Below are 26,761 nucleotides of genomic sequence, written 5' to 3' on the forward strand. Positions count from 1 at the left end.
ATAGTGCGTGCCGTAGTTGGAGGATACGTTGCAGTATGGGAGGAGGATGTCATTAATACCTGTGTTGAAGAGGAGGGCTGAAAGCCCGGAGCCTTGAGGTGTATCTTTGTGGGTTGTCTTGAAGGTGGCCGAACGAAGTTGTTCAGTGCCAATGGTTGCGGTTCGGTTGGGGAGAAGCCCCGTGACATAACCGTATATTCGTTTTCCGCCATTTATGGAGGCTAGTCCCTGTAGGATCACTTGGTGTGTGACGTTGTCAAACGCCTCTTTGATGCCCAGAGTGAGAATGTGATGCTTAAGCATCGGCCTCTCACCCTGGACCATAAGCGGTTCACAAACGATCGGCTCATAATGGACTCACAATCGGCTCATAATCGATGGGCTCATAAATCGGCTCACAACCACACGCAATTGCGTGTGGTCGTGAGCTGATTTATGGTTTCTTCTTTTAACAGCAAGATGCAGCCAGGGCATCCCCGACTATAGGGATGCCCTTCACGGGCAGGGTGCCATGCCATCAGTTTCTTATGATCGATTATTAAAATTCACTCACTCACTCACTCACTCACTCACTCACTCACTCACTCACTCACTCACTCACTCACTCACTCACTCACTCACTCACTCACTCACTCACTCACTCACCATGATAGTAGAGTAAATGTTGTTGCGGAGCAGCATGACAGAGATGAGACGATCCATGGTTGACGGTGAAGAGATCCATTACAAACAGATGCGAGCGACATATTTACAGTATATACATGGCGGCCATCAGACAGCCCGCGCAGGCTTCGCGCCCCGCAGGGATTTTTCATCGTCGGAAACTGTCAACCCCGAGCTGCGCCCCACTGCCCTCGTCATCGTCTTCCCGTGACAGTATTTTTAAAAATTGCTGCCCTACCGCCTGGGCTGGCAACCTAGATAAGCAGTGAAACTGATATGCATACATACATATATAAATACATATATGCATGCATACATACATACATACATACATACATACATACATACATACATACATACATACATACATGCATGCATGCATGCATGCATGCATGCATACATACATACATACATACATACATACATGCTGCATGCATGCATGCATACATACATACATACATACATACATACATACATACATACATACATACATACATACATACATACTGCGGGCATACTTCACCAACGCGGTTAACCTTGAGGTTCGTTCAAGTGTGGTTAGGCTGCCTGCCGTTGCGGGGGTCGACCGCGACGACTCCCCGCGGCCGTAGGGCGATCGTTCCGGGCATGCCTTCCGCGGAGCGGTCGCCCACGCGCACCCCTGCAGCGGTGACACCGGCCGCCATTCCGCTTCCGCGTATCGACACTCGTTACGGCCATTGTTCTCGATCCGTTTGTCCCGTCTCACCTAGACCACACACGCGCGCCGTACGTGCCGCGTTACGCGTCCTTCGGCGGCTTCCCCCCTGGTGGCAAAGCGGCTGGGACGACACTGACGGGAGTTTTCATTGAAGCTAGGTGGAAACTATATATATATATATATATATATATATATATATATAGTCTGAAATCAAAAACTCACACAGAGCGCGAAAAAAATAAGGTTAGTCGAGACAGAGACACACGAGAAGGACATCGAAAATAAAAATAAAAGTTTACTGACGTTTCAGGGAAAGGACTCCCTTTCTTCAGAAAGGGAGAAAGAGAGAAAGGGACTCCCTTTCTCCCTTTCTGAAAAAAGGGAGTCCTCTCCCTGAAACGTCAGTAAACTTTTATTTTTATTTTCAATGTCCTTCTCGTGTGTCTCTGTCTCGACTAACCTTATATATATATATATATATATATATATATATATATATATATATATATATATATAACGAATCAGAATACGAAATGAGGGGCTTTGAAACAAGACAGCAATAAGGAGGTTTGGCAGTCAAGAATGCCTCAGAGAGCAAAGGGGAGATTGCGCTAGGTCACCGAAACAGACGAAGAATTTTGAGAGACAAAACGAAAGTGGCGAAAAAATGCCCGCCGGCGGGCATTTTTTCTCCACGGCCATAGTGCTGGAGTGGGCGTGCCTACGCCAACGTTTGGACATTTCGATAAGTGAGTGTGTGCTTTAGTAATATAGATAGTGGAAAAGAAGTGGATTGCGGAAATTTGGTACTCATTTGGGAGTTCGCCAGCATACAACGCAGTCCGGGAGAAGGAGAGAAGGAGAATGAAAGGGGATATGTGAGAGCAAATGGGGACAGAGAAGGAGGGAGAGAGAGAAAGAAAGAGATAAGGAGTGCGTATGTCTGGCCGGCAGGCATTGGGCTACAGCCGTGGTATGAGGTTGGTTTCCACGTGGAACGCCAGGACAAGTCGGAATGCTTCCCGCCGGATAATACTTACGAAGACTGACTGACTGACTCTCCCTCCCTCCCTCCCTCTCTTTCTCACACACACGCACGCACATGCGTGTGTGTGGGCACGTTCGTGTGCGCGCGTCTGCGTGACCATGTACGTGCGGGCGCATTCATTCAGCGGCGTTTGCCCGTCCTCTCCACCACGGACTGCTGTGTGTTGGAGACTGAAACAAGAAATCCCAGCCCAAGTTGATCTTGATGGCGACGCGGCTCTTATTCGCGTACCGATACTAATTTTGTTGCAATGGGTAGTTTTCCTGGCGTGTACTTCCGTTCGAAAAGATTTTGTCCCGTGCAAAGGATATATACCGTTCCACCATATTATGTCCTGGCCATGTATCTTTCTTCGTTTTTTAACGAAAAACGTAAGGAAAAAAAAACTGGGAAGGGGCGAAGCATGCAGTGTATAAGTGTACTCTTGGTGCTTTGGCGTCTTTGCCCACACAGATGAAAACCGTTGGGGGTGGAGGTATACAGCTTTGCTGTAATTATCTCCTGTTTTTGAAGCACGAAGCTATCCAGCGCGAGGCGTAAACGAGTGTGTCGGTGTGTTTTTAGTACGCATTATGTTCTAGCGCGAGGTGTTAACGAGTTTCCCGGAGTTTTAGTACCATGGCTACATGAGACGACGATTACGACAACGACGACGACAGAAGACGCCAACAGCCCCAGCCCCTAGGAGGCTTCGCCCCTAAAAATTAAGAGATTATGTTGGGTAACTTGTGTGCACTGAAAGCTAAACCAGCACTCGGATTGAGGCAAAGAGGGTTAAAGCGTAACATCTGTATCGAGGGCGTTGGTGCATCGCCTGAGCGCTACTGGCCAGCACGTCTTTGGAATGTCCAAGTAGCAGCAGCCAGAGGCTTCCCTAGGCAGTGTGGGTGCAGCGCGAAAACAAGGGAGAACTGCTCCTCCTAGCTGACGAGCTTGGGCGTGCCTTAAGGTTTCGGTCTTTCCACTACACTCTTTTCAGCTGTTGCTAGCACCTTGAATTCTGAGAAGTGATGGGCACCGCCATGGGACGACGTGAGCACGTGTTGCAATTTGAACCGGCCTCTGCGCCGGTGTAAGATAAGTGCGAGGTGTTCTGTCATCAATGGCCTCGCTCGCGCCGCGCCCGCATATGATGGAGTTTCTTTCGTTTGCATGTAAGCGGTGCTGCACAGGGATTTTGTCTTTTGGCCGAGCGCTGAAGCTTGTTGGGTCGACTGTGTTGGCTGGAAAGCTTTTGTTCCAGCCCTGTGCAAGCCACATCTTTGGTTTAGAGCATCGTATAGATTAAAATAACGGTGCAGGCCAAAGGAATGACCATGTCTCGAGTACCAGAATTAGTGTGCTTGAAAGAGTACCGGAACGTGGGAGGGGAATGCAGTGCACTGGTTATCTCTAATGCCCTAATTACGTTCACTACTCAGTCGACACATGAGTCAGTGTACTGTCTTCTTTTTGAGCCTAGTGGTTGGTGTTGGCTTGCAGTTTGCATTCTTAATTCAACTCTTTATCGTTACCGGTTGCGGGTTGATTGAATAGCGCAGGAATTAATCCCGGCTTTTAGTAATACATTGTATGTTTCGGGGTTCTCTTGAGTCGGCTGAAGGGTTTATGCACTAGTTGATATACTTGTTGGCCAATTAACTTGTTTATTGTTGTTCAAGGACCACACACGGACGAGGTGAAGACGGTGAAGGTGAAGTGTGCGTCTTCACCTCGTCCGTGTCTCCCGTTTTTTTTGCGGAATTATTTTATTTAGTTATTCTGTGCATTGTTTGCTTCGACAAGTATTCAGCGGAAAGCCCCAGAGGCGCACCTTTCTGAGAGAAACCGTTGTTATTGTGGTTATTGTTGTTGTTGTCCCGGTCAATAAAATGGTCGTTACTGTAAACAGGTGGTGAAAACATGCTTGATCCGGCGGAATTTGCACCCGGGTCTCCACAGTAGGACCCCAATGCGCTACCACTTTGCTATTTCACCAGGTTTCTAGCGGCAGAACAAATGTTTTTGTTCCTGTTTTTGTCGCACCACGTGTCGTTCATCTTTTCCCGATACAACAAAAGTTGTCGTTCTTCTTTTAAAGACGATAGTCTTTCTAGGGCTACTTAAGCCCATAAATTTTGGTCTGTCTGTCTGTCTGTCTGTGTGTGTGTCTGTCTGTGACTCGATTCAGCCACCCGGCGAAAGTATAATAGATATTGCGCAAGATACCGCGCAATAGTCGTATATACTCACAGCCAAAGGTAAACGTCTGAGCCCGGTTTATATGTTTATACTTGTCAAGTCGTTTAACAAGAACAAGACATTACGCAAATATAACAGAGGAAATTAGTACACAAGGGATATTTACAGTGTTTTTTATTTAAAAAAATTACGGATGCTTGGTTTTTCGATAGAAAATAATATTCTACATCTACTGCAGAAAACCGCCGCTTGCTGTTGCCCGCGCCACCTCCTGGCGGCATATGAGAAATCACGCGGTAACAGCAACGAAAGGTTCCACTAGCTAGGTTCCACGTTCTGCTTGGAACGCACGCGGAGCACGGAAACGCGGTTCTATAAACCTTGAAGTCGGCCGCCTCGATTCACGCGCGTCTCCGCCGTACTGCAGCGCTGGCATCGAGGGACCCGGCCTGTAGCACTGGTACGCGGCAAATTCAAATCGCCTTGAGCAAACCTTTAGTGTGTGTGTTTATGAGCGCGACGGAACAGGAACAGCATGAGAGGTGAGCGGGAAAGCAAAGGGGGGCATTTCCTTGGCAAAATTCTACAAAAACTATCGTCTTATGACGACATTTGCAACGAAGGAGCAGATACGCGGCCATTTTTTTTTTGTAGAACAAGAAAAGTAGTTGTAGTTCCTGTTTTTATTGGACAACAAAAGTAGTTGTTGTTCCACACCGCGGATTGATCAGGGATCTGGAGCATTCAGAGGCCTGTGTGCCCGCTTCACAAAATTCACAAACCTTCGAACTGCAAGGGGAAAAATTGTACAACAGTGCGTGCCGCGTGACACCTGAACGTGATGGCACGTGAGCAGAACAGGCGTGCACCAGCCATGCAAAACCCGGTTTCTAAGGAAGCTGTGACTTGTGCCAGACTGCTCACCGACGTAAATTCGCGCCGTAAGACGACGAGACGGAAGAGGAGAAACATGCTGTTACGAGGTGTCGCAGAATAGGAGCAGGATAAGTGATTCGCGCCGAAAGATAAAGAAACAAAAGCAAATAAAGACTGTTAATCTACGGCTGGATTGCGGTTAAGGTCATTGGTTTCCTTTTCTTTCATTACTTTCGCTCCCTTAACTATCAATACTACTGTTATCAGTAAGGTTCCACTGCTTCGGGCTTTTAAGTGCAGAGCACTTTAGGGGCCCGCCTTGTCGTCGTAGCTCGCTCGCTAGACCCAATATAGAGCCACACGGCGTTCCGTCGTAGCGGCTGTCGTCGCGGCGTAACCCAGAGGCTTTGAAAGCCAAGTGGTTTATGAATTCATACGCGTTCGAAAGTCGGGAACAGCGCTGGCGCTTGTCATACATCTCCCCGTTGTTTAGCGCAAAGAAAACTGTAGGTATATTTGAGGCAAAATATACGCAATTATCGGGCAGCGTCCGCGTTCATTTAGTTAGGAACGCTCGGTGAGTTGGTTTTTACGATAGTAAGCGAAAAAAAGTGGCGTTTCTTATTTTTTTTTACGTCGAGTGCTTGGACCGCATGAAAAGCCCGGTTTTTGTTTCTTGCGTAGGACGGCTGCTTAGAAATTGAGAACGGTACCTAACTCCTGTTGTAGTGACCACGGGAAGAGAAATTACTCGGCTTGGGACAACTTAACACGCTCGCTGCACAAAGAACCCAAATCGGCACCGTGAAGAGGAGGTATACGTTAGCTGCGGGAGGGGAAGATGTCGGAGTAGAACACAATGCTCCTTTGTGTCTGCTCGTGGAAAGGGTAGTTAGCGTGACCAGTCAGCCGTTCGTTCAGACCGGAAGTAGTGCATGCAATCCGTCACACGCGACTTCATTCTCCTGCAGTTGCGTCACAGGGGGCTTCCCTTCCTTACTATATTTCTTGTGTGTGTTTGATATCTGTTTTCACTGTCTGTGTTTGATATCGCTAAAAGGATTCAACATAAATTAAGAACGACTCAGCGTGCAATGGAACGGAAGATTATAGGTGTAACGTTAAGGGACAAGAAGAGAGCGGAGCGGGCCAGGGAACGTGCCAAGGACATATTAGTAGAAATTAAGAAAAAGAAATGGGTGCGGGTAGGACATGTAACGCGAAGGCATGATAACCGTTGGTCATTAAAGGCCAACTGCACTCAAAATTTCGACTTCTTGAAAACCCTATTTCCGTATAGTCTGCTTAAAAAGAAAGCAACATGCAAAATACAACAGCTGAAATACGCAAGTGGACGCCGCAAGCGGCCAGCAAAAATCGGCGATTTTGAAACCGAAACCGAGGAGAGCGCGGCCATTGCAGTGACGTTGCAGCCGTCCAGCGAGCGGCCGGACGGTCACCAGTTCGGGAGAATGTCTGCGCGCAAGCTCTACGCGCGCACGGGGCAGCAGAGCTCGACCGGTTCTCCCGCTGCGTGGCTGGCCAGAGGAAAAAGCCACCGTCGGCTGGAACGTCAGAGGCGCGTCATGCCTGTTTACGCGATCCGCCGGCAGGTGCAGAGTGGTCTGCGGCGGAGCTTTTTTAAACGCTTCTGACTGATTAACGAGGCGTTTCACGGGGCTACCACTTGTGTCCCAGCTTATTTGGGGGTACTTACTACGCATTAAAAATAAATTTGGCCGAGGTGAAATTTGAGTGCAGTTGGCCTTTAAGGGTAACAGAATGGATTCCTAGAGAAGGCAAGCGTGCCAGGGGGCGGCAGAAAGTTGGATGGACAGATGGAATCAAGAAGTCTGCGGGGATAAATTGGTTGCAGTTAGCACAGGACCGAGATGATTGGAGATTAATGGGAGAGGTCTTTGCCCTGCAGTGGGCGTAGATAGGCTGGAGATGATGATGACGATGATATATGTTTAAAAAAGCCCATGCTGGCGATGATTTGTTTATAGTTAGTCAACTGCCGTAGCTCTTCTACTTTTCCGACGTCGTCACTCTCATCTCGATATTCTGCGTAGATTATATATTATATTAGTACCCGCGGGTGTTTACGCACCCTACTTTATCTCACCGTTTTGTGGCTCAAACATGTATGCTCTAACTCAGCTCTCCGTCTCCTCGTTGTTACAACGTGTTGAAATAATTCAGAGCGCGGTTATACGAACCAGACGCAGGGCATGCTTGCTGTCACAGCCCACGTACACGTTTGTGAAAGTTCGCGTAAGGGTACCTTCGCTGAAAGGCGTTCGCGAAAAACACTTCTCATATCGATAGTTCGCTAACATTTATGCAGAACTGGTACTGCCTCATTTTTAGATTTTAAAGGGACAGACAACCGATTTTTGTGCAGTGCATGTCTTCTAGCTCAAATGAGAACCAGAGTTTTATACTCTGGAGTAACCACAAGGAATTCCGAAATAAACAAGCGGAAATCATTTTATTTTCGCACTACAATTTCTGTTCCCTGAAAGGTGGTGACACGTTGTGTCTAAACGTAACACTACATTATGTGTCCAAACAACTCCGTCGATTTCATTGCGTCATTCAAAAACCGCATGAACGAGGAGGAAAGGTTGCACATTATTTTTGTTTTACCCGGGGCAAGTTTTGAGTTCCTCTTTTAATCTCACGTGCAGTTAAAAGTGTGTTACCGTACGTCTCAATGTCATGGTTGACAGCATTTCGTTAGGGTGGACACGTACCGCTCGTAGATCTAAAAATTCTGATTTAAGAAGTTCCAGAGTGCTTGAGCAAAACCGTTTCAGGTTAAGGTGTTTTAAGTGATGCCCTTTCATTTGGGATACAGAAAATATACTCGCCCATAATCGGTTGTCTGTCCCTTTCACTCCCTCAGATGCACGGCTTGTCCACAATACCCGGATGAGGGTAAGAGAGAGTGAGATAGAGTGTAAGAGAGAAGGGAGATGAAGGGCGGTCCGCAGGGCAGTGTTCAATCACGTACACGAGCTAAGTCCTATCGCATCAAAAAGATCTACTCGCTAACCGCCTTCCCAGTGGCACCTCCACCGCCCAGCGTGAGCGACAACGGCATCTACGACTGCTGGACACGACGGAGAGGACGACGTCGACGAAAGTGGACCGCGCACACGCGCACACATACAGCAGCCCGACCCACCCGCAGCAGTCGCGTACGCACCTTGCTTCGCAAAACGCCGCGCTCATTCAGAGGGGCGTCGAAAGCGGACAGTTCCTTTGTCTATCTTTCTGTGTCTGGCTCGCTTTCTTCGGCCCTACCTACCTGGTGGCGTGGTTTCGCTTTGTGCACGAAAAGAGGGGATAGCTCGGTGGTGGAAGGGAGGGGTGGGGAGGTAAGCATTTTGGTCGCGTGCCCCTGATTAACTCTGTACGTATCACGTCCGCGCAGCCGCCAGCTGGCGGGCGCGAGGCACGCTATGGAAGGCGGGCGCCGTTCGTGAGTGAAGACAATGCCACGTTGCATGAACCGTGAACAGAAAGGGAGAGAGGGTGGAGAAGGAGGAAGAGATGAAGAGGGAGACATATATATATCTAAATGATATGCGGCGGCGGTCGCGGCTGGCCACGCATGGCGAGGCGGAGGCGTGTGCTTGTGTGTATATATACGCCACGGTTCGGCGTCTGTCGGGCCGCTGGCTGCCCGATGCTGGACAGTCATTGTTTGAAAGGCGGCGCGCGACACACCGCCGCCACCACCCTCTTCCCCACACGGGCTCACTTTGAAATTTCGTTCTTTTCTTTTTTGATTCTCTTCCTCTCTATTTCCTCGAGGGTGTGTACTGCAGAGTGAACTTTCGTAAACTGTGCAGTTCGGAAGGGAGCAAAAGATGCTCTGTCCTGGTGGCACGCGAAGGTGCTTGCGGCGAAGATATTAACAGCGAAGCTATTTAACGATTCGGCGCAAATTTTAGGCGAACCATAATTAGCTCCGCATTTCGCAACGCGTTTTGTAGCTTGATTCTTCGCAAAACAGAGAATCTCACGTAGGATCCAAGATTAGAGTAGTAGCATTTGTTTCCTCCACGCCATGCTTCCCTCTCTTTTTCTCCCTTCACTTTTCTCTATGCCGCTAACATGTAACCCAGGGTAGCAGAGTGCATACCGATAGCCGGAACCAGAAGTACAGGAAGAAAGGAGGAACATGAAAGAAGCCTTGGTCCTACAATGTACACAAACAGGCTGACGATGATGATGATTCTCCCCCATTGCGCACGGAACTTGGAAATGCACGGCCTGAACTGCTTGGACGCGGAGGTACGGCTGTGAGCGTTGCATTCTTTCTTTCCCTCGGTTTGTCTCCTAAGTTGAGCTTCTTGTTTGCCGTGATGGACGGTTCTTCAACCCTTCCGGATTTCACCTTCCATTTACATGTTTCAAGCTGATCGCGTGCGCAGTCTTCTTTCGCCGCCCAGTTCCCTCAATCCAGCTGCATCATTTTTGTCACATTTTATTTCGAAACAATAACGCAAGAAGCAAAACTCTTGAGCCTCATTCGATGTAACTGCCGTTCCCATGACCGCGAAGAATCTTCTCTCGCGGTTTGGGACAGTCGTGGCTAATGCAATGTTTTTCGCGGGCGCTCCACCACCGAACACCCCGCCGATTTTTATAGCCTTTCGCCGGCTCAACCGTGAAACAGCGTGTCGGCGGTTGATGTGTAATCGTCTTTTGTCCCTCGTTGAGCGCGGCTGCTTCTTTCGCGCTTCAGGCAGACCTGTCCGTTGACTGTTCGCAAGGCTCAGGCGGGCTATGTATAGTTTTGTACGCGCGAACACCTGCTGCCTTACTGCCGGAAAAAACCCCCCCGCGTCGAGGAAGACTTTGATATCGCCCAGTTGTGTGGTTCGAAGAACCAGAGATACAGCGAGAGGCAGTGGGCAGGGAAAGAAACAAAATGGCTGTGCATGATTTCCCCGTTCTGAGTGCCGCGTTTCCGCCCTAGCGCAAAGATGTGTTTCTGTGCATTAGCGGATATGCTCAGCTGTCATCGCTGTTGTATGCATTGTAGTCGTGGGAAAGTAGCGGCGTACGCAGTTGAACTCTCTGAAGGGAACGCTCCAGGCGATGCATTTTGTTCGCTGAATGCATCGCCATTGTTTCGTTTCTCCTGGGAATTGGGTGTGTGCGTAATCTATTTACGTCGTGGACAGCGTTGGGGTTTGCCAACCTCTTATTATAGCGTGAACTGTGTGGAAGAAGGAAGATTGAAAGGCGTATTGACACCAAGTCAGGAATTCTTGTGAATTTTGTTGACCGGCGAGTTCGTCCTCAAGAGATTGTGTTTGAGGGCTGGGCAAGAGGCTGCTGTCGTAACCACGAGCGACGTCGTCGATGACGTCACAGGGTTCCGACAGGTAACTGTGGGCATACGAAGACGACGGTATTATTCAAACAAAGAGCAGTAACTATGTGTGGGCCCGTGCGTGCAGTGGGAAGGGGCAGGGACGGACACTGGGCGTCAACTACGTTCGATAACGTCGATGGCTGATGTACTTCCCGTAGCTCTGTAGTCCTGGATTTTTACACTTGAGAACTCAAGCTGAAACTGATTTGTTCAAAACATTTATTTATTTATTTATTTATTTATTTATTTATTTATTTATTTATTTATTTATTTATTTATTTATTTATTTAAAAATACCTTACAGGCCCTTGCTGCAGGGCATTGTGTAAGGGGGGTAACAAAGGGTGAGCGTCGCGACAGAACTGTAAGGGAACATCAAACTCTGAATGAACTTTGAATGAACGGAGCAACAAATAACACGTTATATGTCCCCAAAGAGAAAAATGAGAGAATGTACAAAAAAAAGTCATTTGAAGTGACACATGTGAACGTTGCTGGTGGGGAGGAATACAAATATGCGCAATACAACTTAGTGAAAAACACCTTGTACACACGTAGTTAAAAATATTCTATAACAAAGCGCAGAAAGCAACTTGTTCTTGTTTGAAAACACAGGATAATAAAGGGCGATAACAAAGTTTTACTTGTGTGTATAAGGACATTTGCCACCAGTAATTGCCGAAATATACAAAGAAAACGTTTGCTGTAGCCGGCGCTACATTGTGTTATTTGAAGCAAAAGTCTCAGCGCCATGAAAATGTTCTGCCTTGACAATGAAAGCTTCCAACTACGATTACGGTATGAAGAATCAAGGTGTTTGTAGGGACGTATGATCATGTTTGTAGTGTTACCACGTGGCGAGTTTGCGCTTTCGTCGCCTTCATGTTCTTCGTTGGTTTACAAAACTGTCGAACTTTCTTTCTGAAACTGGCCTCTATATAGTTTTGTATACTACACGAAGCGACCGGCAGATATATGTCGCGCATTTTTTCTTTCCTTTATTTCGGTTTTGTTTCTACATGCACTGTTTTGTAAATAGTTCCGTCTTGTTTCTCGTGCTCTGTGTCAAAATGGCGTAATAAAAAAAAGCACGAAAACGTCGCGAGAGAAGATCCAGTTTATTCTCCGCCTTTTACTTTTACAGCGAAGCTGTTAGTGATACCGCCTCCGGGATCTTTAATGTCCGTCGTCGACATTTTAATTTTTTTTGTTCTTTCATCAGACACCTATGCGTACCATTTTTATTATAATACTAAGGTATTATTAAGAAGTATCTGTATTCTTGTGCCCTAAGCATTTTACTATCAATAAGAAAGTACTTAACGCCTAATGCAAATAGCATTAATAAAAGGCCTTATTTCTTAGCCCGAATTTGCTCATTCACGTGCAGTTTGTGATGTACAGGGGAAAAATATTAGGGGAATTCTGAGAAACGCACGAATTAAGATTGTTCGAGGCAGAGGCATTTGAAAAGAGGTCGAATAAATTTGATGGAAGTTGGCGATGTTAGCCGAGCCGTCGCGCTGGCTTGCTACGCCAGATGATAAAAAGAAAAAAGAAAAAAAAGTAACGATACAAAGGAACAGACGTGAACGGACTCGTAAGGTTAATTATGGTGATGGTTGCATATACGGCCGAATATACAGCAGCAGCTTACTGATAGTGGTGTACGGTTTTTCCGCGGCTCTCCGAACTTTACGATAAAACACAAACATGCTTTCACAAAATTCCTGATAGGAATTCCCGATAAGGTGGTAATGTATTCATTTTTTCTCCTTATCAGTTCTGCTTTCTACGAAAAGAAAAGGCAACCATTTGTCTTGCTAGAACTTCGTGTTATTTTAACACGAAAGTGTTTTATTTCGGCATTCACGAAGATTTCACTTACGTCATATCCGTCACAGAAGTGACGCCAGTACAACGAAGCAAGCGGCCTGTAAAGGGTGCACTCCTGCACGTAAGGCCTTCTTGCGGTGAAGCAACCTTTAGAACTAAAGAGTACTTAATACTTATGGTTGTTCGTTTTCGGGTTTTATATTTTAACATGAAAGTGTTTTATGCCGGGATAAACCAAAACTTCACTGACGTCATATCCGTCACGAAAATGACGCCAGTACACCTTTGCCGAAGCGACCCGCCAGCAGGACGTCGCTCGACAAGAACACCCGCAAGACAGCCGCCGACCCCCAAATAATGCTCAGCTGCAGATTTCGCTGCACATTTCACTTTCGTGTTTTACCGATTCCTATGACAGAGGAATCAACCCCAGTTTTTTGTACCATCTTGCGCGTTTGAAGCTCGTAACGAGTTTTGAAGCTCGTAACGCACGCGTTTACGGAGAGCTAACTTTTTGTATTTCCTTCTATCCAGGATGAAGCGAAAAGGGCTGACGCACTGAGTTCTGCCACAAGAGCAACTATTTAAACAGGTGAGCTGGCAACTAATCGAAAACATATCTGACAATTTTAATTGCTGATACTTCACCTAAATCTTACACAAAGTCTAAAACTTGAATTTGAATTTCAAACACTGATTTGACGAGAGATGGGCTCTCACTTTTCGTCTTGGGATATTTTGTACGGCGTTAAGAGACGATATCTGCCATTTTCTTAGACCCTTATTTAGTCTCTCCGCGAGCTTCTTGGGATTTTGACTCGTATTAATCGGGGTATTTTGTGGGCACATGGTCTTTGGAGAGAACGACTAGAAACTCAGCCTGAAAGCCCTAACCTTCTTCCTTCCTTTTGCGTGTCCGTGTTGTTCTTGCACTTGGTTTCGAGACGTTCAAAAACCACTACAGCTAGCCCAGCTGTCGACCCTTTTATAGCCCTTGGAGTGGTCTTGCGACTTGCACTAAAATATGGATTCACTGTTAGGTGGCGACGTTTCGGTGCCGGATATCGAATCTCGAGGCACTAAAACCCCACCTCTATACCCCACTTCTGTACTTCTGTACTTTCATACTTCTATACAAATACCTCTATACATTCAGGAGATCGACCAGCAGTCAATCTCCTGAATGTATAGAAGTATTTTCTCTGGAGCGAAACTTACCGAACTAATCAAGTAGAGACAGGTTGTTATCTTGATTAGGCAATGTTAATTTCAGCTATTACGTCACTTGTGAAAGTTTCCTCAAATTTAAATTTCCCCTAATGATCTAGACATGGTTACTTAGACCGACGGCAATGATGATCAAAGTGTAATGATGCGATGTGGTGGCGTAAAGGAGCCCTGAATGAGAATCTGTGAGGAGCGTCATGTGTCAAGGGCACCCTCCCAGAGGGAATGCTTCAAAACCATCCGGGAAAATAAAAATCAAAGAAACGTGAATTGGAAGTGCGTGCCAAGACCTTTTCTTGTTTTTTTTTTCGTTTTTTTTTATGCATCCCCTCTCAGGGGGGCCCTTGATACATGACAAGGAGCATGTGCTTTTTTCATGCGCGTGTGCATTTCACGCAGTCTTAGCTATAGAAAGACCGCACAAAAGAGATTATGCACGACAAAGCCGACCGTCTCCTTGTAGCGAACGAGAAACTGAAGAAAAAAGGGAAAGTGGGAGTAAAAAAAAATCAGCAATAATATCCATAAAGGCACGAGGTTTAGACTGCTACCTCTCACTCCGTTCATTTCCTTACTATAGTCGTTTGCCGAATCACGCAGTCATTAGCACAGTCAACGCTTGCAGGTTCCCAAAATGGCTAATTACATCCAGGAACATGCAGATTGCAGCGAAAAAAAAACGAGGCAGTCATTAAGCCGCTTTCTTTTACGTAGGCTGTGCCACGTCGCTTGCAAAAAGGAAACGTGTGTGCGGTATTAAAACCTCTTCGCTCAAAACAGATTTGATAGCTTTATGGCGGTCGGCGGAAGAGGCCTCCAAGGAGATTCTTTTGATTTGAAAGTTCATGGACGATTTTTGTACCCTGAGCTACCCTGGCCGAGGCTGAGCAGTGTCGCGTGGCTCCTGGGGAGCCGTTCCGCGCATGCGCGAGGAGCAGTGACGTCTCACGGTGCACTGCAGCTGGCGCGCCGGAGCCGCCGCCACCACCGCGGCTGGATTGGATTGGATCGGATAGGATATGATGTGATTGGATTGGATTGAATTAAATTGGACGCTACGTATATCCTGGCATAGCCGAGCTAAGCCACTGATAATTTTTTAAGCAAAGGTTCCAATAACTGCGCGCTACTTCCAAGCGAGACTTCTGGCGTAGCAGACAGAGGTGTGTCAACGAAAATTGGTCATCCCTCTTTCTTGCTTTCGAAGTAAATTTCTTTGGCTATGGCGAAGTCCTGCATTGTATGTCCTATTTATTCATCCTCTCCCAACACCCGAGTTCGCTTTTTGTTTTTCGCCGAGATCTGCAGCAGCGCCCATTGCATAAACCATTCGACGGCGTCTGCCGAGAGAGTACTGAAAGCTTGCGGAGGACGGTCGGTCATCTGACAGTTCTGGGTCGCCTCCGCCCGAGCACTTCACCGCGTGCGCAGGCCTGGACGTGCGCACGTTTTGCAAGGACCGAGAAAAGACGAGAAAAAGAAGTCTTCTGTCGTAATACAGCGATAGGCCACGTGAAAAACCCCGTTCGCTCTATGCCTACGCCTCTTTTGCCCGTCCTCGTTTCCGAGGCTTGGAAGACCGCAAACCGATAGGGCTGCGTGGCTAAAAGTCATGATTCGCTGCACCCAATCACAGGGAGTGCAGATGGCGTCCAAGGAGGTGTGTCGCTGGATGATGCTCGTTGAAAAGACGAAAGGGACCTTGGTTAGCGTCGTCGTTTGTTCTACCTATTTATTGGTACTGTTGGCGTATCATGCTCTTAGTAATCTACGGCAAGGATAAGACGGGGCCAGATATGTTTGTTCTGTGTCCGTACCTTTTGCGGTCTGCTCAAGCATAGACTTCGTAGAGCACCCTGCGAATTACGCTTTGTATACGGAAGTGTGAGGAAAACCACTCGCCCCTCCATCTAACGACGACGCGGTTGAACGCGAAGCATCCTCGTGATGGATTCTTAGGTTGGCCGGTCCCTCATTGCGAGTATGCGCTACTCTGGAGGTACGCGCCACTTTTCTAGGATACCCATAGCAACTGCCGGGTGTTCACTCCGTAGGTCTAACGTTTGGGTTTAGGGTGTACGGCGCGGACCAGTACCTGCTGCTTCGACCATTTCGAAATGGAGCAATCCGATAGCATCCGGCTATAACGCGAGAGACCCGGGTACGATTTGGACCACGGGAAGCGTTTTTAGGTGCGGAGTACCTTAGGACCGCACAATGTCCGTCCGCGTCCGTGCGCATAGCATTAACAATCGCAAAAAATCACACAGGCACCGGCACGATTCGAGCCTGTGTCTGGTAGACCACACAGAGTTAGTGTCAGTCGTCGTACCCATTGGGCTACGACCGTGAGTTAGGTACCCGAGAGTCAAACGGGTTGATTGATTGTTGGGTTTAACGCGCCGACGCAACGAAGGCGATGAGGCGCGCCGTAGTGGAGGGCTCCGGATTAATTTTGACCACCCGGGGATCTTTAACGTGCGCCGAAATATCGTACACACGGGCGTTTTTGCTTTTCGCCTCCATCAGAAAAGCGGCCGCCGGAGTCAAACGGGTTACTCCCTCGCCTGCAACGGTGCGGAGTACCTTAGGAGGACCTCCCAATGCCCGTCCGCGTCCATCCGTGCGCACACCACCATCGAGCGAAAATCAAGCGAAATTCAATTTGAGCCGCGAGTTGCAGTTTCGTTTAGGGAATAATGAAGGTGCAACTCACGGCTCAAATCGAATGACGGTCGGGGCGCAAATCGGATCTCACTCGGGGCGCAACTTGGATGTCATTTCGAGTCCCCGTACTCCGCACCCTCGCCATCATTCACGGAGTGGAGATGCTGCCATTTTTTTTTCTTTCACTTCACCCACGATCATTCAGCGTCATTGTCAGAGAAGGTTGGCTCTCCTGCAGTACGCATTGGAGTAGAACAGCATCAGTGAGGACACTGAAGCTTCGCTTTAAAAGTGGCACCACACCTATAGGACTCGTTCTTAACAGAAGACGCAAACAATCTCGATTCAGTCCGGGGTGGCAGCTATTTTGAAGGCGTTATGAGGAAAAACATTTGGTCGCCCTGAAGAAATGCTATCGCTTCCCATGGGCCCGGTATTTGCACGGCAAATACCGGGGACATTTATTTTGCGTCGATATTTATTTACGCCATTTGTTGACGACTCACGACGAAGGTTGCGTGCACTATAATTACGGAGTACCACGTGTGAAGCGTAAAAAAAAAATCACACATCTTCACGCCGTAAACATGCCGAGGGTGCGAAGCACTGGGACGCAAGTTGTGTATTGCTTGTGTGATGAATGTCATCGTCCGTGCGTGCTGATGCACTCTGAGTTTTAAAAGGTTTTAAGGTGCAGTAAATGCACTGTAAGTGACAAGCGCCACACAAAAGACAATTCGCGTCCCAGTACTTTGCACCCTCGGCACCGTTCACTGCGTCTTTTTCCGGGAATTATCGTTAGATAGTTTAGGGTTTTTGCCTTATTTTTGCGTTTTGTACCCTTATAAATTCGCGCTCTTTGCTACTGCAGTTACCGGCGCTCTCCCCAGATGGCGCGTGCATGGTCTAAAAAGTTGGTGGCCGCGTTGGTGGCCGCGCGGCCACCAACGTGGGCAGGATGGTATCAAGGTGGGGTTCCTGAACCTTAACGGGGGTGGACGCGAGCTCAAATGGACTGAGCTCTACCGCACACTGCGAGAAGATGACATCTCCCTGTTTGCGGTGGCGGAGACGCACCTCCGTGAGCTGGAGGAGCCACCTGCTCACTCCGACTGGTGTTGGGCGGGATGCAACAGAGCCGGTCAGGAGCGCAAGGGTGGTGGGATAGGCTTCCTGTGGCGGCGGGACCTGCAGTGGCGACGCCAAGATGTTGCATGCAGTGGTCACCTGTGGGTGTTTGGGGACTTGAGGGGCATCCCAGTGGCAGTGTGTGTGGTGTACCTGGCAGTGAACACCAAGCACCGTGTTGAAAACGTGCAGTCGCTGGAGTGCGTTCGCAGGGATGCCCGCCAGTGGGCAACGGACAGGGAACTCATCATCCTTGGTGACTTCAACGGGCACCTCAGTGAATTAGACGGCCACACTGACTTTAACGGGAGGCTGGTGTTAGGGTTGGCAGAGGACATGCAGCTCAGCATTCTTAACCTTGATCAGCGGTGTGTGGGCCAAGTCACCTGGTGTGCACGAGGAAGCGCCACCACCATCGACTATGCACTGATCTCACTGTCTGGACAGTGCCTGTAGGATGTGCACGGTAGATGAGGAGGGCTTAAGGAGTGTGGGGAGCGACCATACCCGCCTGTGCCTGCAGTTTGGGGCTGCAGGGTTCCGGAAAAGAAACCCACAGCGGAAGGACAGAGGCAAGTACCTGCCCAGAGCTGCAGTGGGGAAGGTCTGTGAAGATTTTGAGGTTAGCCCACGCAGGCATGCAGCTACATCTTACGAAAACTTTGTACAGGCCTTAAGGGAGGTCATTGAGCGTCACATGGTGCAGTACAGAAGGTCGGACGAGGCCAGGAAGAACCCATGGTGGGATGAGGAGGTGGAGACGGCATGGAAAGAGCGCCGTAGTGCAAACCGAGCTCACCGGCTTGCCATCAAGACTGGGTGTGCCGAGGCGGTCCCAGCTATGTGGGCTCAATACATTGAGCTGAAACGCAAGGTGCAAGCATTGGTGCAGGCGAAGTTTGCCGAGCACAACATGAGCCTCTTTCGGTCACTACACTCGGATGGCAAATCCACCGCCCAGAGGTTCTGGAGGTATGTCACGTCATTGGACAGGCCAGCCCCCCCTCCGTGCCAGCTTCGGGATGTGGCATCTGGACGCTCTATCGTCAACCTGAAGGAGCACCTCACCGAGCACTTCACTCGTGTATTTCAGGACCCCGATCCTTCAGCTGACCTGTGTGGTGGGCAGAAAGAGGACATACCACCTGACTCGACCTCGGCCAGGTCAAGGGAGGAGAGCACACATTATGCCTTCTCAGGGTTGTCGGTGGACCGGGCCTTAGCACAGCTGCGGGCTCGAACAGCCATGGGCCTAGACAGTCTCTCAGCCCGGCTGCTAAAAAATCTCGGGCCTGTTGCAAGAGAGCAGTTGGCAGACCTGTTCACAGGCATCATTGAGGGAGCTCCAATCCCAGAGGACTGGCGTTTGGGCAGGATCACCCTCGTCCCGAAACAGGGTGGCAACCCTGCACACCTGGGCGACCACCGGCCACTCACCGTCACTAGTGTTGTGTACCGCCTGTTCGCGAGCATCCTTAAGGACTGGCTGAGCGGGTGGGTCGAGGCACACAACCTCTTGACAGAGTTGCAGAACGGATTTCGTCGGGGGCGCAGACTGGACGACAACTTCTTTGTGCTCACTCAGTGTACAGCAATAGCCAGGAAGGAAGGACGCTCCCTGTTGTGTTGCTTCTTAGATGTGGAGAAAGCATACGACTCGGTACCCCATGCCCTTCTCTTCAAGCGTCTGGCACGTATGGGTATCCCAGGGGCCATACTGGACACCATACAACGCTTGTACGAGGGAAATTCAGTGGTGGTGAAGTTTGGTGGCGTGCAGTCTGCACGGATCCCAGTGGCCAAGGGACTCCGGCAGGGGTGTCCACTTTCACCACTGTTGTACATACTGTATGCAGCTGACATTGAGCGGGAGCTGCTAAAATCAGGCTTAGACTTTGGCCTAAGGTTTAGCACCAGGGGCATAGATGACAGCTGCAGACTTCCGGGTCTGGCCTTCGCAGATGACTTGGTCGTTATGGCAGAAAGCTCATCAGAGCTCCAAGTGCTGCTGGACATCTGCCATGCCGAGGTCACAAAGCTGGGCCTACGGTTAAACTCCAAGAAGACTGCAGTTGTCCGCCTTGCTGGTGGACAAAACGCAAACAGTACGCTCTCACTGGCCGGAAAACCCCTCACCACTCAAGCATCATACAAGTACCTGGGTGTGTGGCTGGGAATGGACGAGAACCTGTACAGTGAGCAGGAGGAGAAGCTCCGGCAATCAGCACTGCGAGCCCAAGGGATCCTCAGACGCCGGGTGCTGTGGGGCTGCAACCGCTTCACTATGGTACGCGAGTTGGGGAAGCTCGTCCATGTACCAGCCCTGACGTTTGCCAACGCCGTGGTCTGCCTGTCATCGGAGACTAGGGAATGGCTGGAGCGACGCCAGCGTGAGGTGGGCCGCACGGCAGTCGGCTGTCATGGCACCGTAGCCAACGAAGCTGTGCAGGGCGATGCGGGGTGGTCCTCGTTTGAAGCGAGGGAAGCTTCCAGCAAGCTTGTCTATAAGGGCCGCCTGCTTTTTATGAGCCGTGAACGCTGGGCGCGCCGAGTCTTCGAGTACCTGTCGGCGACGTGCCTGCGCACCAAGTGGACGCGTCGAATGTACAGGCTGGAACAAAAGTATGGACTCTCCCGAAAGCCTGTCGAGGCGAACTCGGCAACCTTGTGGACACGAGAAGTGCGGCTGCGAGTTTGTGCGGCAGAAGAGGAGGAGTGGCGCCGCAGCTGCTCCGAAAAATCTTCTTTGGCCCTCTACAGAGCCCACAAACGTGCGATCAGCTCGGTCCGGCTGTATGACAACAGCCTGGGCAGCACGCTCCTTTTTGAGGCTCGAGCGGGGGCACTTCGTACGCGAGTTCGACAGAAGAGGCTGGACGATTCGGTGGAGGATGTCCTGTGTCGTGCGTGTGTGCATGAGGAGGAAACGATGGAACATGTGGTCCTCCAGTGTGATCAGCTTGGACCAGACCGCAAGGGCGTGGGGAGCGATGGCAACACTCCTCTGCATGTTGCTCTTGGGTTTGAGGAGGGTGGCTCAGTGGACATGCGCGCTGTGGCGCGGACAAAGTGCCGCCTTGAAATGTGGAAGAGGGCGACCCTTGGCACACAGTAGTATGGGTCGTAGTGTGGCGTGGGACTAGGACGGTGGGTTCGGGTTCTTCGGCCACTGGGCCTTCACGGGTCCTGAGCTCTTGTATATAGAGTGCGTGCGTAGTGCTAAACTTTTTTTTTTTTGGTTAGGGTCGAGACCTCTCACCCGCCCGCTGCAAAGGGTACGACCGCAATATCATCATCATCATCATCATCAAGAAGATTAGAATGCTGGTGGGCGAAAATCAGAGAGGGGAATGTTGCCTAGGACAGTTACCACCTGTAACAGAAAAAAAAAGTATTTTGTGCCTAATAAGCTTCTTGTGCCAGCACTAAGCAGCGCTAGTGTTAAACCAAGAGTATAAAACATAGGTATATTAGTCCTTTTTGGTAAGATGACTTGTCATCACGCCGCTACAAAGGGGAAACTAATACCAATCATTGTCAATCATCATCAGTGTGCGCCGCTCTCGATAGATGGCGTACAATGCTGTGCGCACGTAAAGCCCCTTGCGCACGGACATCGGCAGACATCGGCACGGACATTGCGAGTTCCTAAAGGGCTTCGCCCTTAAAAAAAAGCTGCTAACACGTATAATATAGACAACAAGCTTTACAAACCATTTGTTTAACCGGTTAGAAATAACCGTACAGAGTGTCATAATTATACCACAGCTCGGAAGCATCCATTTCCGTTCTGCGTTCACCACCAGTAGCGTACTTTATCTGAAAACCTAGAGGCGTACTTGCTTTCTGTTGTAATAGAAAGCTCTAAGTTATACCCCTGCTATACTAGCGTGCGAATGTCATCTGAACCAAATATCATTTGACTCAAATGCGAAGTTGCGCTGCTCCACTGGCTTTTGAAATGCCATTCAGCTCAAATGACATTCGAGACCAATGAGCACCCAGAGAGACATATGGGGCGCTCAAATGCCATTTCTAGCACTCTAGCGCACAGCGTTCCAAGTCAGCATAAACAAATACAATACTGCTGTACTTAAAGCAAACAAAGTCTTCTTAATTGTGAAACTGTTTACTCCTCATTTGCTTAAATCATGATATCAAGATGTAATGATCCCGTATTTTCAGCACTGGTGGGAGCAAATGACACACCAGTCTGGCGAGACAGCACAAAACAGGACAAAAAATCTCGATTGCCATTCAGAATTAGGCAAAAACCGTGCCAAAGCTTACGATATTTATAATTTGATATCATCTTAATGCCAAAGACTGCTGCTAAATTTTAATGCCGCATTACTGCGTAAAAACAAAATTACACAGCAGAAGCGCCTCGCAGCACGGAGAGCGATTGTTAAAACTATCAAATGCCGTCGAAATCGTAGTGGAGCACGGGGGATTCCGAATGGCATTCGAAGCCCCCCATTTGAGTGAAATGACATTTGGTTGAAAGGACATTCGGACCCTAGTGCAGCCGGGGTATTATTTTATCGACCATCTTTCAACAGTACATGAAGTTACGCAGTGCATGGTTCAACCCGTAGTTACAATGACGGTCACTGGGTCCAGTAATGGAAGAAACTGATGAAAGTTTAATAGCAGCGAACAAAGAGCGAAGTTTTATATTTTTATATTTTTCATAACCTATTACAAAGTATGCTATCGTAAGCTCTGGACTTGGCTTCGAGGAAGGTTTGGAAAAGGAAAAGGGCGCAGGCAAGATAAATAAGCTGGTGTACTGTACTCTACCTCCTGTATTGAATGCTGGACGTTGTGCAAACAAGTATCCAAAGTTTGCTTTATAGTGATATTTTGTATAGCTAGGGTTCAGTGCATTTTAACACGAAGGCTTTTTTATGCCGGGATACACCAAGATTTCACTGACGTCATATCCGTTACGGAAATGACGCCAGTACAACGAACACAGGAGAAACGGCAGAAAAAGCTTCAGTGACGTGGATGGGGCTGCCGTCTAGGAGAGGAAAGGCGAAGTAGTTCATCATGACGCTAACCATCGCCGACAGTTGGCGCCTTGATCTGGCGGCTCAAGCTGCGTCGTTTCTCAGTGCGATGGCCCCGTGGAAGAAAACTTGCATTACGCGCCGCAAAAAAGGCCATGACGCCAACGGGCGAAAGCCACGAACGTGACTGATTTGGTGCGAAGAATAACGCCAACGGGAAGCGGAATGCGTTCGCGCGTTCACGGTCCAAGCTGCTACGATCTCTGCCTCTCGCGTACCGTAAGCTGAGCTCGTCGCAACGCAACCATCTGCCCTACACGCCATGGAGCGACCCGCCAGCAGGACGGAGCTCACCAAGCACACTGACAAGACAGTCGCCGACCCACAAATCATGCTCCTCTTGCTGCAGATTTCGCAGCGCATTTCACTTTCGGGTTTTACCGAATCCTGTCACAGAGGAACCAATCACAGTTTTATTTCCTGTGCGCGAGCAAGAACGCCTTGCGCCAAAACCAACTTTATCGCAAATTCTGAGCAGAAAACGACTGTAACTTGCTTTATGAAAACTTTCCGCTCCGCAAATTACATCACTATTGGCCACTAAGATGACTCTACCAGTGCACCGAGCTTCATTTACGTATCATACTTAGTCAGTTGACAGAAAAGTTGCAAACGTTATAGAATTCCCTTCTGCTGTAATTACATCACCGTGTTCCGTAGGAGCATGGTTATAGAAAGCGGCTGTAATTCTTGCTTTATGGAAACTTTCCCAACAAAAATTATACGATAATTGGCCGTTAAGACGACTTTATTATTACTCTGAGTTGCGCCACCCCTTTTCTCAATACGGATTTATACATACATGCATTTACGTTTTATATGAGGTACTTCACAGTGAATTTGCAAACGTTGTTGAATGCGTGTCTGCTGTAAATACATGCACTTCCACGGTGTCGAAACGTACAGCCCGATGTTTGTCTGATTGAAAAAAAGAAAAACTTAAATTCTTTCATTTTTCATCAAGTACAGTAGACTCTCGATAAACGGAACTTCAAGGGACCGAAAAAATTAGTTCCGTTTAACAGGAGTTCCGTTTACTGAGAGAGATGTGTGAGAGTGCGAATTTATGTGCGTACACACTCTTAGTACCATTCCATGGAACTATAAGCTCTAGAAGGCGAACGCAGCTGATATTTTTCCAGAAAGCAAGAAAGCTACAAGAGGTTTAGGCACAGCACTTACAAAGTTGATCTGGCAAGAATGAGTCGCTGTGCACTATAAAGTGCATCAATTATTTTTGTTTGAGTCCTTACAACTGCATCTTCACGGAGGCTAGAGTCCTCAACTTCGCGAGTACTTACGAGCCACCCAATTTAGAAGACGGTAATGCGGTAATGAAGCGCGAAAAGCACCACGATGGCACGGACAAGACGGCAGGAGCTAAGCCCTGTAACCTCAGGGTCGTGAATCGAGACCGAACGACTGGGACAAGAACTGCGATGTTGCATTCATCGTGCTAACACGGCTAACCACTTACGAGACGAGGCTTACGAGGCCAACAAGGCTAAAAAAGCATGGAGGAAGAAAAAAAAAAACAAGAACGAAATAGCCGGAACCGTATAAATCTGATTCTCATGCCAGTGGATTTCACAAGAAGTTCCATTTCTGGTTCCGTTTACACGGTGATGCGGAAATTTTAGTTCCGATTACCGAGAGTTTTTTTACGTTATCTGAATACAAAACCAACCAAATTCCAGGCAATTGTTCCGTTTAAGCGGCAATTCCGTTTAAGCTATTTCCGTTTATCGAGATTCTGCTGTACTTGCAAAGCCCTAGTCGTCACCATTACCAAATGTTGAAAAAAAAAAAAATAGATGCGCGTAGGTTGTGTAACCATGTATGATGCGGTTTTTACACAGCTTCGCTGGTCATCCATGTTCGTAGTATAGAATGAATCCCAGCTTTTAGTCATCCCTCTTTGATACCTTTCCGAGGAAAATATAAAGTAGCAGAAAGGAAATCGTTTCAGTATTATGGTTCAAAATCATGCGCAGCGAGAAAGGAGGAGCCATGGCTTAGAAAACAAAAATCTGGACAGAGGGTGTGGATGGTACACCTACGAGAATTAGTGCGTTAAATCTCGATTTGTGCTGAAGATAAGGCGGATTTATCGACGATACTACAAAAAAAAAATTCAACTCAGCTATGCTTCTTCAACAGACCAACCGCTGCGAACACCTGGCGATTTTTTTTCGCCTTGTACGGGATGGCCGTGGCCTCGAATTGGCCCCACCAACTCACGTGTACTGATCTCACGAAGTCATCTTCCGTACATCTAAACGCCGATTCAAAGCCCCGTTATTCTCGTGTGAGGCGAACCACTTTGTTGACGACCTTGCTGTGCCTGCTTCGGCCGAAAAACGGAGTCAATAAAATCGGCCGGACGTGATACCGAGTCCTCTTGATGCCGATAAGGAAAAGAATCCAAACGGGCCGGAAGTGGCAAAACCAGTAAACAGGACAACGCCATAACGGGGGGCCCCCCATCCTTTCCCCAAAACCGGAAGAGACCGACCGACCGTTGAAGAGGGTGACCGTTATAACCGTTATAATAACGGTCGTCTCGGATGAGTGCGTTGCTGATGGTGACGCCTGCCAGAGCAGGCCGCGCCGATCGAAATCTTTCTATCGCAAAGTTCACACACTTGCGCGAGCTCATACCTTACCATTTTTTTCCCCCGTCGGGGCTCATTGAATTCTTTCTGTCTTGTTTGCCCGTCTCGAGGCGAGGCCCCCGCGCGAGTTTTGCCCGAGACGCGGCCTCGAGAGGAATGGCTTCAGTGGGGCGGTTCTCACGTTTTCTCGATCAGCGGCGAGCGTCTTCGCGGCGTGGCGTCGTCGCCGGTGACGACAAGGTCACCCCGAGGCTGTGCGGGGAACGGGCGGCCACAAAGCGCCGACGGACCAGAGCACGACGAGAGACCAGGCCTGCCCGCGATGAACGTCTCAGCTCGGAGACCGACCTCTTTTTGTGTTTTTCTTTCCGGGAGTATCGAGGGAATACCCGCCTCGCGTCGTCTTGTCTTCCTCGCTGCCTCGTTGGGAGGCACTGGGTTTGTGCGGGTTGCAATGAAAATTCCCAGCGGTCGAACGGGAGGGGTGTTGTGAAAAGCTGCTGGCGGATTTGAGTGCGCATGTGCGCGTATGGTTAAGTAATCGGCGGTGCTTCGGAGGAAACTTAAATTGAAGCATCCGAGATCTCTTCTTTCTTTAACGAATTGAGCATGTCTAATTGCACTCAACGGACAAACCCGTCCGTCCGTACGTACGTCTGTAACACTTACAAATTAACTTTAAGATGTCCGTACGTCTGTAGCACAGCCTAAGAAGGTATAACAGATCATACGGCCTTCATATTTAAGTACAAGACCTCCTATACTGCCCTTAAAAGTCTTCCTGTAAATGAATTCGTGTGCACTAGTCAAGGTGACTTTAGACGGGTTCGTTACATAGCGCCGCTGTATACGTATACGTGTAGATTTGTGCAGGTATTTAATAAATGGGGATAGGACCCTCATATTTTCATGTCTTCGTCTCTTCATGTCGTCCCCCCAATTGCAAGTTTCCTCAGCAACGCATTTGCATGCACATAGTAATGATTCAGGGAAGCGGATTATAAGAGGAGGGGTATACTCTGCTTTATGGGGATATGGGGTGTTTCATACATCTATTTAATAAAAGGTCCTGTGGCCTTACTGCGTCGATATCAGACTCCTTACATTACCCACAAAAACATGTCTTCCATGCATTTGTGTGTACTATACACGCCGACTTTCAGCGTGCTCGGCGTATGGCATGCGTCGCTCGCGCATTTATTCCACAATTCCCGCTTGGGAGCTTTTCCAAATTTATTCTTTCAAGCCATTCTTTACGTGCTGTATTCTGATGACTGACGAAACGGCCACGCTGAGAAGCAGCGATGTATGTCTGTTGAACGCAACTGGGGGATTTCCAGCGGTCGA

At 48.6% G+C, this 26,761-nt stretch overlaps 1 protein-coding gene across 3 annotated transcripts in view; it reads left to right on the top strand.

Moving 5' to 3' along the window:
- The window catches only part of LOC144162826 (uncharacterized), a 136,573-nt gene that overhangs the window by 83,207 nt on the left and 26,605 nt on the right, over positions 1–26,761 (top strand). For 2 of the 3 annotated variants that reach the window (XM_077693491.1, XM_077693490.1), the window contains exon 2: positions 13,237–13,294. The exons of the other annotated variant lie outside the window; for it this stretch is intronic. The gene's annotated coding sequence lies outside the window, so the exon portion shown is untranslated. The remainder of the gene's footprint in view (positions 1–13,236; positions 13,295–26,761) is intronic. 3 annotated transcript variants of the gene reach the window in all.

The sequence above is a fragment of the Haemaphysalis longicornis genome, unplaced genomic scaffold, assembly GCF_048455015.1.
Source record: "Haemaphysalis longicornis isolate Haplotype H1 unplaced genomic scaffold, Haemaphysalis longicornis Haplotype H1 scaffold_12, whole genome shotgun sequence".
Lineage (NCBI taxonomy): Eukaryota > Metazoa > Arthropoda > Arachnida > Ixodida > Ixodidae > Haemaphysalis > Haemaphysalis longicornis.